The sequence below is a fragment of the Camelus ferus genome, chromosome 14, assembly GCF_009834535.1.
Source record: "Camelus ferus isolate YT-003-E chromosome 14, BCGSAC_Cfer_1.0, whole genome shotgun sequence".
NCBI lineage: Eukaryota > Metazoa > Chordata > Mammalia > Artiodactyla > Camelidae > Camelus > Camelus ferus.
The window spans coordinates 9,111,104-9,125,075 of record NC_045709.1 but is presented as its reverse complement, the minus strand read 5'-3'; the positions used below and the strand labels follow the sequence as shown (position 1 = coordinate 9,125,075).

Below are 13,972 nucleotides of genomic sequence, written 5' to 3'. Positions count from 1 at the left end.
CCTGACCTGAAGGGGCAATACAATAATAGACAGATTATAAGGATTTTCTCTAGGTAGAAAAAATAAGGTTTCTCTATCTGTCTTTTAGACTGTCAACAGCTCTTTGATGTTTTGTACGGCTTTAGGAGGCTCTGATAGCAGCCCTGGGGTTGAACACACCATGATCATTATCCAGCATAACCAGATGACACATGAATCAATTTTAAAGACAGAAGAAGGAGATAGGCATCTATAAGGATAATAAGGCCAAAGATGACTTGGGATTGGGAAAAAACTATCTCCAAACTACCTGCCTTTTTTTTTTTCAAAAATGAAAAGTTCAAAACCAGAGCAATACTTTATCAAAATAACAAAGAGATTTTAATCTGGGAAATATAAAATTTAAATGAGTTAGGAAATGAAAATTTAGATAATCTAAATTCAGTTGTCACCAAATTTAAAGTTCTTCCACAAATTTCAATAGTAAATATTTAAACCAAATTCCATTTTAAAATTACCAGGCAAATCAACAATTCATGGAAAGTAGAGTATCTTTATACAATAAACTGCCTTTAATTTTTACATATAATAAACAAATGAAGTAGGCATCTTTAAAATAAGGACAATGATGTATGCTAATGGGAAAAACTAGGGAAATTGTTTATAAATTGAATACTTTTAATGAAGTAAACAAAATACTAATTTAATTTCTAATTTCAAGTGTTTATAAAATTTTTCTAAAAATCAAGCCCATCTGAACTTTAATCTTATTTTCTTTTTACACTGTACATATAAGATAAAGACACAGTACTATTCTATTGAAAAGACAAAAACTAAAATTAATTACTAATAGTAATTACCATTACTAAAAGAAAGTAAAATAAAGATACTCTTATTTTTAAAATAATGTAAGATGACTTTACCAAATAACTACTCATCTTTGAATTAGAGAAGCTAGTGACCTAAAACATTGGAAATGCAAATACAGCCCATTTCCCCAAGTTACAGCAGATTAAGCAAAAAAATGGGGTTGTGGGAGAACTCTCTAAGAGTAGACTCACATTCTTCCCCCATCCACACTCAGATTTCTTCCAGATGATGCTGAGAATCTCCAGGGATTTGCATAGGTACACTCTAAGAATGAGCCCTCTGAGAAACTCCATGGCATTCACTGTCTTCCTCCTCCCCTCCTCTGGCGTATTGAGGTATTTTCGCCAGTTGTTTCCAAAGCCAACAAAACTTCCCCACTGTAGTTCTGTCTGTGCCAAGACAACCAACCCCAAACTTGAAGGGCATTCATGTCTGTACCAAGATACAGTTTTCCCTGGGCACCATCTCCTGTTGCTCTTGTCTTCAGGTCCAAAACTCCTGTGTACATCATAGTGAAGCATATAATTATATAATTTATTTGTAGCTCCAGGACCGGAGTCCTAGGCATGAGTTCATGGAATAGACAACATGCCCCACGAAGCCTTTTCCTCTAACACTGGGCAATTGACCTTGAAACGAACTTTTTGTACTTCTCTTCGCTTAGGATGAATTTTTTTTCTTCCTCTGTAAATAGGCTGCTCTACTGCTCTGTAAATGTGCCCCAACATGCTCAAATCCTAGAGCAAAAAGCAGTTTAAACTCAAACTGTGACCCCAGCTACAAAAACATTTCTGTACTTCTGATGAGGGACTTGGATGTTGAAATGATTTACTATATTAATTTTCTTAGAAACAGTGTCTATTGAACACTGACATTACACTAGGCATCTTACTCAACATAGAATAAGAGCAACTCCTTTCTTGTAAGAATCTAATCCAAATTGATAATCCAAATATGCTTCAGGGAGGGGTCCATTGCAAAGGAATCAGTCAGGAAATATTTATAGAATACCTTTTATATTGAAGTCTGTACAAAGAACAAATGCCTTGACCTTAACAAATTTACTTTTTGTGCTGATCATTTATCTTTTGCTCTCAGCTCCAAGCTCACCCTTTTAATTCTGCTCTGGGATGCTGAGGCTAGGTCTGGAAACTACATTTCCCAGACTCCTTTACCAGCTGACTTCCTGTTAGGATTGGCCAGTGGAGACTGTGGTAATTAGAGATTGGAAGGCAGGTGAAAGAAAGGACTTACTTGCTATTTGCAATTACTGTCAAAAGATAACAGCTACAAAATAGCTTCAGTGGCTTTTGGCATATTTAGCACCAGCTGTGCCCCATCCCTCCAGTGCTACCAGGACTAAGCAACTGTGCCCCTTGTTAGCATAAACACTAGCCATACAACACCTCCAGCAGAGACCTAGGTACTAACCATATGAAGACTCTTCCTCCAGGCAACGAAGTTTTTTCATTTAGTTCTCTACCCTGCCCTAGCCTACCCCAGCAGGTGTTATCTACTTCCTCCAACATCTCCATTGCCCTTTCAGTTTTTCAAAATCTATGTGGCAAATTCCTTGAATTAAATCCCTCTGTCTGAAATACCTAGCATGGTTTCTGATTTCCTGCCTGGACTTTGATTGATAGATTTTAACCAGGTAAATTTAAACTAATCTGGTTAAGGAGACAAAATTTACTTGTGCAAAAAGATATTCAGGGATACAACATTTGAAATGAATAGCTCTGATAAAATTTGGTGCTCGCTTCGGCAGCACATATACTAAAATTGGAATGATACAGAGAAGATTAGCATGGCCCCTGTGCAAGGATGACACGCAAATTCGTGAAGCGTTCCAAAATAAAAAAAAAAAATTTTGCTACCAGGGTTCAAAAAGACAACTGATCAGTTGCTATGGGTTGCTCAAACACAGGCATTATGCTTTTTAAACTTAACTTTTTGGATTTAACCTTCAACAGTGTAATTAAAATACTGTTAGTTCGTATTCTAGAGATGAGAAACATTGGTTCTGAGAAGCTAAACATATGTTCACATACATACAGCTAAAAAGGTAGCAGAGCTGAGATTCATACCTAGATCTGAGTAACTCTAATGCATCCTTTCCATTATTCCCTATTAGTTCAGAAGATGTGAAATTTGAGGGGAATCTTGAAGAATAGGCTTCAAATAGAATGGTCAGAGGAGACCACTATAATGGGAAAGATCCCTAACAATGGCATGAGACTAGGAAAATGCCTAGAGTGCTGGGGGTAAGAAATAAACCTGTGCAAAATGTTGTGTGGAAGTTATCAGATGGGGCAGAGAAAGTAGTTGGGGCCAGGTTAAGAGGGACCCTGACTGGCACCTGAGGAATTTAGGAACCACATATTTTTCATCGGGGTTGGAGAAGTGAAATGGCAAAAGTGAAAAGCCATTTGGTGTTGTTGATCAATGGACTCCGTCACTGATATTTGTCAAGCTACTCTTGTTATCAAAGGCTTTTAAAATAATCAACAAATAAAAACAAAACAAGAGAAAAATCTTCATAGATTACTGCCAACAAAACAAATGATTAGAAAAGGAATTTTAATTTGTGTACATTTCAGGTTAAACAAAAAACAAACATCAAGAAAAAAAACCTTCTAGAAAAAAATTGAGGTTTTTAATCACAGAAAAAATAATACTTATTTATCCTTTGCTTTAAGATAAATCAAAGTCCTAAAATAATCCACATGGTTATGAGGAATGAGTTAAATACTTTTTGACAGAAATGTGTTATTATTTGACTAATACATCTTTAGGGGATAAAATGAAGAAATATTAAAATGACAAGTCAACAACCCTAAATTGAGAGATACCCATAAAGTGAGCCACCCATCAGCCTGTCAGTGGACTATTATGTCCTATTACAAACCTCTCCTTGAAGCAATTGGATTCAGACACATTACAGGTTAGGTAGACTTTTGTGGCTAGCCTGGAAATTCAACTGTCATTTATAACTTTGTTTCCATGGCAAAATGCCTTTGCAAGTTCTAAACAGCAGACTTTCAAATTAACTTTTGGAATATAACCCATTTGCAACTTAGGGACTGCCTGTGCTTTGAATGTAGATTGTCTATTATAACCAGGGCTTTAACACTACTGAATCTCAGAGGATTTCAAATTAGTATCTTTCAAATCCATTCCCTTATTTGAAAAAAGGGGATTTAAAAAAGAAACCCACCCAGTGTGAAGAAAAGGCAAATCCAATGACTTTTTTCCACTAAGGGCCTGATTCTAAAGAAGCAAAGAAACATTTTGTCCATAAGAAGAAAGAGCAAAATGATGAATTAAAAAATACCTGAGTATTTACATAATGGATGACAGTATTTGTTATTTTTTTGCATACAATTTGTCTCTACAGTGCAAACGTAACACAATGAATGGAGTCTATTAACCTCAAAATGCCTGCTTAAACTATTCTTAATGATGAACTTTGTGTACTGTAGGTAAAATATTTCTAGACTAGAATTGTAAGGATTATTACAGTAATTTTCCATTGAATGGTACACACAAAAATGCAGGCAAAGTCCTATAAATGAAACCTGGTGTTAAAAACTGTTTCTTTCCAAGTGAATGAAATATTTGTTGTTCTGGAAGAGGGTATAAAACATTTGATTTGCTTTCCCGTTAATTTTACTCTTCCAAATAATTCCTTTTTTTCCTCTTTAAGAAGAAAATAATTGAAATAGATACAATAAGCAAAATAAGAAATATTTCTCTGTTTTATCAACTCATACTTTATTGAAGACCTTAGTTAAGCTATTAAATGCAGAGCTGATAGGTTTGGGACTCTATGCATGACATAAAGTTCTGGTTTTCGGTTAGTTAAGTAAGCTAATGAATGCTGGTGTTCTTAATAATGGCTCACTTATTATTGTACCCCCTAGAATTCTTGTTTGTTTGCTGCTTTTATAAACCGGATTTCTTCCTGGTCCATTTATCGCATAAGTGGTAAGAATAATGCCATTCATAGTGAGGTCTTAAAAATATTTTTTCTATTAGATAGCCTAGGTATCTTTTGAAGTCTTAGCCTAGCAGGTTGAAAGTTGTTATCTTTATTTAGAATTTACCTGGTCCTATATTTTTACCTATTGTTTTTTCAAATACTTCACTTTGTATTTCTCATAATGACAACTGAAAGCCATCAGCCTAGGGGTCAGAAACTCTGGATGCTAGTTTACTCATTCAGCGAGTACTTCCTGAGGGCCTTTTGTGTAGTGCATTTATTGCCATTCAGTTCTACAAGTGTTTTAATTTCTATTATTATTTTCTCTATGATTCATAGAAGTTTTAAGGAGTACATTTGTGTTTCTTTCCAAACATTTCAAATTCACATTTTATTTTTGAATTCTGATCTTTTTTTCTTTTTTATCCTGGGCAAAGAACATGTTTTAAACAATAGCTGTTCTTTGAAGTTGCTGAACTCTCTTTGGTAATGTAATTTGTGGTCATTTGTAAAAGATGTGCACTTGGAAAGAATATATATTTTCCATTTGATGTAAAAGTCTATTCATATCTACTGGATCAAGCTTGTTAGTTTTGTTGTTCAACTCCTCAATATTCTTATTAGTCATTTTGAGTTAGAGCTCTCAGTTTCAAATCTCCCACTGAGGTTGTCAATTTATCCTTTTCTCCTAGTAATTCAGTAAGATATTGCTTTGTATATCTGGGGGCTATGCTTTTAAGTACATACACGTTGAAGACTGCTATATTTTCTTGGTGTAGCATTCTTAGTATTATTTAATGTCTCACTTTATCTTATTAATACTTTTTGCCTTCAATTCTGTTATGGCTCATTTTATTTTTGCTATTACAATGTTTTTCTGTTTGTCTGGTTTAGCATATATCATTTTTCTATCTCTTTATTTTTTGTCTCTGTGCAGTTATGTTTTATGTGTGTCATGCATATGCATCATAGAGTTGGACTATACTTTCTGATAATCTCTACCATTTTATAGGTGAGTAAAATCTATTTACATTTATTGTATTATTCATCTATTTAGACATGTTTCTACACTCTGTTGTATGTACCATGTTTTTATTTGCTTTCTCCCCTATTTCTGCTTTCTAATGGATTAAATAAAGTTTTCCATGTGCCCCATAATTTTCTCTGTTGGCTTAGAAATTATAAGTTATTTTTCTGTCCTTTTAATGTATTTACTTATTTATTTCTATTTCTATTTCTGTCCTCTTGCTGAGCACACCACCAGTTCTGGCACACTTCACTCTTTAGTGTATGTAACTCCGCTGTCTCCTCAATGCTCCCATTTTGTTACATCTAAAGTTTTAATGTATTTCTTAATTAAACATAAAAAAATCTGTGTATTAATTTGTACTTAGTTATTCACATTTACTGACATATTTTTAGCTATTTCTGTGCTCCTTGTTGCTTCTCAGCTCCTATACTTTCCCTCTATGTTCATTTTTCTTCTTGTGGAACGAAGCATGTAGTTTAACAGCTCTTTTAGAGAAGTTCTGTGAAAATTGTGGACTGGATCAAATGGTTCCTAACTGTATCTTACCCAGATACATCTTTTTGTAATAAATATCTTATAATGCCTTCTTTACCTCATGAAATAAAATGCATAGCTAATGTCACTTAACAATATATAGAATGTCTAAGCAATCAATATAATGTCGTAACTGCTATATAATGTATTAGTAAAAGGATAGTAAGTTATCAAAAATAATGTACTTTTTGACATGTAAATAAATGTTTGAATATGACCACACTAGAAGACATTAAGAAGTAGTTACATGCTTTCATCTACTTACACTGTTCAAGTTTGGATTTAAGAGAAGGAAAACAATATTCAGCTCAATATTATCAGTATTGTTACTTTCTATTTTTATTTTACATTTTATCATTTATCTTATTAACTACTAATTTTATATGTTACTTGATGTTTGACATTTAAATAAATATGGCTATGCACACCTACTTATGCACATCCATACGTAGAGTCATATGAATATAATAGCTACAATATGCAGGTGTTTTGTTATTTGAGACTCAGATTCCTTCAGTGGCTTTGCTACCGGTGACATAATTTTCCAAAATGGTGAACAATCCTTAGTAAAGTTTTTAACAAAACAAATGACAAGTATCCCTCCCTCAATTTACATCATAGTTGCCTTCCTAGATAATTCAGCATGTATTATTTTTATGTTCCTGTGTAAAACAGAGATAGATTTTAGGTTCAGGAGACTATAGAGAGGATTTTCACCTACCTGTGTATATGGTAGGACATTAGAGAGTCATGCAGGACAGTGCAGTGTTTTGTAGTATGAGACTTCCTCTGCACACTACTGACCATCCAACATTCCTGGCCCTCCTGTCCTCTAATGGCCAATAGCATCCCCCCAACTATTGTCGTAATTCAAATTGCCCCTTCACATTTCTCACATGCATCCATCTGAGGCCAACTCAACTCAGTTATCTCCTAGATAGGGGCTCTTAATGTGGGGTCCACAGAGACACATGTGATTTCAGAAACTTCCATGAACTTGGAAGGAAAAAAAAATACCTATGCTTTCATGCTTGATATGACAAACAAGTTGCTTTGTCAAAGACCTCTGTTAATATTCTATTCAAGCTGAGCAACCATAACCTTCACAGTAGTGTAGCTCTGTATATATAATTTATTATACATTTGCTTGTTATTTAGTGCATTAAGAAAAGCACATAACAGTGCTGAAAATTTACTTCTTTTTTCCAAGATGTTGATAACTGTATTTCAATATAATTGTTTTATGTATTTAAAAACATTATTTTTAGAAGTGAGGTTTATAGCTTCATTAGATTACCTAAGAGGTCTTTCACACAAAAAGTGGATAAAGTCTCAGACCCAGGGCTTCAACGTCTTTGTATTGTTTTGCCTACATCAGCACCATGGGATGGATTCAGAGCCAGGACCTCAGGGAGGGAGTGTCCAAGAAGGGGTTAAAAATAAACATAATTCAGAAATGTAGTTAGACTGCTACAAGGCAGGAATACCAGAAAATGTTGATAGGGTCCTGGATAGTCTTTTTGATCCAGTTTCCCTTCCATCAAGCTAGACCTGGGGTTCTCAAATTTTGATGTGCATAAGAGTTCTGAAGAGCACATTCAGAAGCACTGATTTAACTGAATAAAAATCACAGGGGGTAGAGTATCGTACTTGTGGTGCATAGTATTCATAGACCAAACTCTGAGCAACCTGGGCTACATGTGAACCTCTTGTACAGTGTTTTAAAAGGGCCAGTTAGCACCTGACACACATGGCATTTTACCACTCTGTTGCTGTGAAAAATCCTTCCCTTATTTTATCGTCTTGGTGTAGTTTTACATATCTTTTAAGCCTAGGGCACAGGTAGGCTTCTCTACATTCCTTTCCAAAGCTCTCTCACCCCTCTCATATTCCTTTATGCATTTCTCAGTGTATTAGGGATTTTTATATTATATTAAATTGTTTATTTGAACATCTGTCACTAGACTGAGATCCTTGAGGGCAGGAAAATATTTCTATGATTGGTTTTTTTCCTGTCACACCTTAGATATTTGTTAACTTGCACTGAAAATGAAAAAAAATTCTCTTTTCGTTGAGAATTCTCATAGACTTAATTCTAAAATCAATCTCTTATACATTTGGACTTCTCTTTCTATATAAAAGTTATTCATCTTATCTTTTCCTCTCTTAGATCAAATTTCTTGGGAATATGTACGTATACATTCACCTACGTACGTAAAAAAATACCACTTATTAGTTACTGTGGCAGGGATGGTTGCCTTCCTAATGTGCATTGTCCCCTCCTTACATGCAAGCCAACAAAACAAAACAAAAACTTGTATTTCTCAGTCCTCCTTGCAGAAGAAGTCAATTATGTTCCCAATTCTGAGGTGGGAGCAGAAATTTTTGAGTAGGACCTCCAGGAAAACCCATAAAAGGAGTTAGCTGGTTTGAACATTTTTGCCCTTTTCCCTCCCATCTTGACCTTCTTTCCACCTGGAGCATGGATACAGCATTGGGAGGTGAAGTGGTCATCTTGGGACTAGGATGGCTGAGTGGAAGGATGAAGGAATTTGGATACTGATTGCATCATGGAGCTGCTGACCAGCCCTACATTTTCTACTTCTAGACTTCTTGCAGTTAGAGAAAAATGAAAACCTAATTTATTCAAGCTACTCTTCCCTTTTGCTCTTGCCTGCCTGCCTGCCTTCTTTTCTTCTTTCTGTCTTTCTTCCTTCTTTTCTTCTTTCTTTCTTCTTCTTTCTTTCTTTCTTTCTTTCTTTCTTTCTTTCTTTCTTTCTTTCTTTCTTTCTTTTCTTTCTTTCTTTCTTTCTTTTCCTTTCTTATCTTTCTTCTCTTCTTTCTTCTTCTTTCCTTCTTTCTTTCTTTCTTTCCTCGGGGCCTCTCCAAGACTAAGTTATAAAGTGGCATCAATGTCATGTTTATAAAGTCATATATATGTGTATATATATATAAAATAATATATCTATACACAGCTAACTATGAAGATGTTTACCATGGGATTTTAGATTATTTTTACTTCATTCCTTATACTTTTATATTTTGTTTGCATCTCTTTCATGACTGTATGTGTGATCTTTATAATAGCAAAAACAGTAACACAACTTTAAAAAGTGAGGTATAATAATAGTAAGAACGTTCTTATTAAAAACAAAACATCTTTTCCTAAGAATATTATTTAATGAAACAACACTTCTTTGGTAATGAAGCAAAGGACAAACTTTTAAGTCGTCAGAAAGGATTTGTACTTGTTCTTTCATTTTTTTAAAAATTTTTTTGGGGAGGGGATGTAATAAGGTCTATCTATTTACCTATTTTTAGAGGAGGTATGGGGGAATTGAACCCAGGACCTCATTCATGCTAAGCATGTGCTCTACCACTTGGATTATACCCTCCCCCCTGTACTTGTTCTTGTATTTGGTACTCCCTCTGGGAGCCCCAAGATGCCACATTAAAGTCTGACTGGACCACTGTGATGGAAAGAAAGGCCACATACAGGTGTATGTCCTACCTGAGTCTGGCTTCCCAGCCATTGCCACCAAGGCACCAGGAGGTAATTGAAAGCATCTTGGACCCTGTCACCTCCACATAGAACAAAAAAACCACCCAGCTGATCTCTGGCCCACAACATCATGATGAATAATAAAATGATTTTTTTGTTAGAGGGAAAAAAAAAGGTCTTGAATTTTCACCATTCTCCTCTCTTGGGACAGTGGTCCTGCCTATCCTGGTGTCCATGTCTAAGACTGAAGCCTTACCATCTAAGGGTGGCTCTCCTACACGGTGTCTGGAGCCTGCCTGGGAATGAGGCGATTGTGTCTGTGTTACTCTTTGTCCTATCCCACCTCGTTTACAAGTAGCCATTTAAAAATCTTCTTATTGTTAAACACAGGAAGCCACAAAATGATCAGTATTTTTAAGAAGAAGAAAGGGGACCTTGACTAAAGTAGACAGGATTTAGTGTAGTTTTAAAGAGAACGTGTACTGAGGTATACAATCAGCACTGTGAAAATCACCAGGGCTGCTGCATTGCAGCATCTTAGGATTTAGGTTGATAGAACCCCTTGCTGTTACGTAGCAGTAATAGCAGTAGTGGTTTGGGAGGCACTTTGGGAAAATATAATGAAATGTAAGGGAGACAGCTGGATTAGGCGGGGTTCTCTAGAGAAACAGAACCAAAAGGATATATGTGGCTATGTAGATATAAGAGGAGATTTATTATATGAATTGGCTCACATGATTTATTATGGAAAGTCCCATAAACTGCGTCTGCAAGCTGGAGAACCAGGAAAGCCTGTGGGGTAATTTCTGGGGTAAAGACCCAGGAACCAGAGGAAGCCAATGGTATAAGTCCTGATCTGAACAGAAGGCTCCAGAACCAGAAGCACTGATGTGTGAGGGCAGGAGAAAATAGATACCCCAGCTCTGGCAAAGAGAGAAAAAGTTTGCCCTTCCTCTCCCTTTCTGTTCTATTTCAGGCCCTCAGTGGATTGGATGATGCCCGTCCACAGGGTGATTTCCCTTACTCAGTCTTTTCAAATGATAATCTCTTCCAGAAACACCTTCACAGACATATTCAGAAATCATTTTTTTTTTTTCTTTTAACATTATCCATCACCACAGCCTTTCCTCAGAGCACTTATAATCTAGCCTGGGAAGGCAAATATATTCAGACAGCAAGGTAACCAATAACATTTTCATCTTACATGCATATCTTATATGTGACATGTGTATAATAAGTGCCTTCGGATTTCACAGATGGGAGATAATCACTGACCCAGGAAGCTCCTGGAGAGAGTGTTATCCTATTGGTCCTTGAAGGTAGGCAGGAAGTCTTATAGGCACATATTAGGAAAAAAAAAATGTCTTCTCTCTTCCAGAGGAGTTCATTGAACTAGAAATTCTTTACTTAGTAAGTTAAGTAAAATTTTTTAACCTTTAAAATTTCTTTTTCCTACCCCATAATTTGTATAATGTTTCTTTTAGAGGTGAAATTTATATTATAAGAAGTATTATACATAGATATTGTAGTTAGCTTCTCAGTGGAGAAAGCAGGTTTATGTAGTTTTGATAAGGCTCAAGTTTGTGGTATGAAAAATAAATTCTTAAGTTAGCTTGATCTAGAATCTGTTGTGAAATATAACATTTATAAATGAAACGAGAAATCTAAGCTCTTTAAAGGTTTTTATTTTCTAGGTACTTATTCAAATCTTTCTTCATATATTAGTGTTATTTAATTATGATGTTAAAAATTAGGTGAGTCCAACTCAGGAATAAGGAGCCAGGTTCTCAGGCTTTTCTTGGTTTAAATAACTTCTTCAGCTCCTAGCACAAAGCTGTTCACACATCATAGTCTCAATACTTAATTGCTGAATGAATGATTACATGAATAAAGAACAAAGAAGGTTCAGAGGGAAAAAAATTAGCAAAACCTGGTGAACACATTCTAGTAAATATTTTGGCTGCTAAAGCTGAAACCAAACCATCTTGTTTAAGAATAGATGGCTTAAAATTACACACACAAAATCAAGTTGCTTGTTTTTAAATGTACCTTGCTCTTTCCATTTCTTTACAGACTCATTGTATTCCCTGGTTATGCTAGAACTAGTTGTTTATTCTCTGGTTAAGCTTAAACTTCAGGCTTAAACTTCTCATAGTTCATTGTGACTCACTGCACTCTTTAAAAACAAAGAAATGACAAAGGTCCTGAAGACAACCATCACAAAATGTAAAGAGAATTAGCAATTAACTAAAATGTTTTTTTCCTTGCTTGCATTTTCTAAGGTTTTTGCAAGAAGCATATATTTCTTTTGTAATAATAATAAAAAGAATATTAAACTTTATTGAAAAACATAGTAGATCTGAAAGGACATAAAAGGGCTCAGGATTTTAACTAGTCACTCTACGATTTTATGGGGTGATTGCAGATCAATTATTTTCTTGGTATTTTCCACTCTCACTGCATTTTAACATGTGTCATTCAACAATTTAGCTAGGTTGGAGGTAAGAGGCTCTCCTGGCCTGCTGAGAACAGATTCAAGCATGTAGTTACTGTATTTAAAACTCTTTGAAGAAGAAAGCCATTATTTAAGTATTAAGCATTATTATGAACATCCTGCCTTTTAAAAGCTCAAAGAGAAAGACAAAAGGACCTGTCCTTATTAGTATTTCCAATTGAACTGGGAAGGATAAATTATTTCCAAACCATCTAATCTTTCCTCTGTGCCCCCACCACTCCCTCTGCTATATTTCAGTCACAGCTACACTTGGGGAGAGACATGAATCCAACCTCTAATTTTCCTTTTAGCTCCAATAAACACATTCATCACAGGGTCTCCCTGCATGTTGGTTTGTACGCACAATCTTAGAGGAATCAGTTTGCTTCTGCTAATGAGGTTTAACAATATTCCCATAAGCGGTACTACTTGCCCCGCACCCCCCACCCCCAACCCAGTTGAGTGGGTAATACGAGAACATGTGGCTGTTTAGTTGAGGGTCTCATAAAGCATTGCGCCAAGTCCTTTAACTGTGATATGGTGATGTCAATTTGTCTGGGTATAATAATCATTCCTAAAAGGGTCATCAACTATACCTCTAGAGATTACTTACTGGGAAGTTTTTATCCTTTTTCAGGAAATTAGCAACTATCTTAATATGATTGCCAGTTTAATTGAATTATTAGACCCTTTGCATGAAGCCATTTTTTGTTTGGGGTTTTTTAGGTGGGATAATTAGGTTTATTCATTTATTTATTTAATAGAGGTACTGGTGGTTGAACCTAGGACCCCACGCATGCTAGGCAAACACTCTACCACTGAGCTACACCCTTTCCTGAAGTCAATTATTTTTACTTGTGTGCTTGATGCTGAACCAGCCATCCCCCATAGCTTTCAACTTCCTGAGTTATAATGCCAAAGTTCTCCAGCTTTAAACTGACCAAAGAGTTCATGACTTGACATAAATTACATTTTGAGGGGTATAAATTGAATTTCAAAATGATGTTAAGGATCCCCAAATAACAACTTTGAATTTCTGTCACAAGTACAATGATTCAAAAAAGGGTATGTCTAAATAGATTAGAGACTCAGCAGAGACCATCATAAATTTAGACCGGATAATTAGAGGATAAAATTTTTGGCCCAGTGGGATGTGTTTTGAATTTAACACCAGTTATTTTTGGTAGAAGGTTGAGTGTGAATATTTCAAATGAAATGGCACCCACCATGTTAAATTACCTGTTCTAAAATGAGAACCTTCGTTCTCTTCATGAGACTCCCTTTTAGAAGTACAGTGTGATAAATTAAATTTTAGACTGCTTTCTAAATTGAAAGTATGAAATCCCATCTTTAATTACTTGAGAAATCAAGGGTTTGCAAAATCATGGTTACTCAAAGGCTGTTTTGCTTCACACGTGTAAATGTATAGATTCCATAAAGACCAAACTTCTTAAGTACAAGGGTAAAGAGTTTCAGTTAAAAATATAATTTCTTTCTGAGTGTATGAATTTAAAAGCCTGAACTCATTGCATGTGGGGTAGTTTGGCACCTGTAACAGCAGCCTCAGATGAGAAGTCCACT

The 13,972-nt window shown here is 35.4% G+C and overlaps 1 long non-coding RNA gene and 1 other non-coding gene across 6 annotated transcripts in view; both read left to right on the top strand.

Moving 5' to 3' along the window:
- LOC116668535 overlaps window positions 1-13,972 on the top strand; it is a 37,836-nt gene that overhangs the window by 5,050 nt on the left and 18,814 nt on the right. For all 5 annotated transcript variants that reach the window (XR_004325661.1, XR_004325663.1, XR_004325664.1 and 2 more), the window contains exon 3: window positions 5,769-5,843. This is a non-coding gene — a long non-coding RNA (uncharacterized LOC116668535). The remainder of the gene's footprint in view (window positions 1-5,768; window positions 5,844-13,972) is intronic.
- On the top strand, window positions 2,602-2,708 carry LOC116668759. Its single transcript, XR_004325998.1, has one exon. It is a non-coding gene; the product is annotated as a U6 spliceosomal RNA (small nuclear RNA).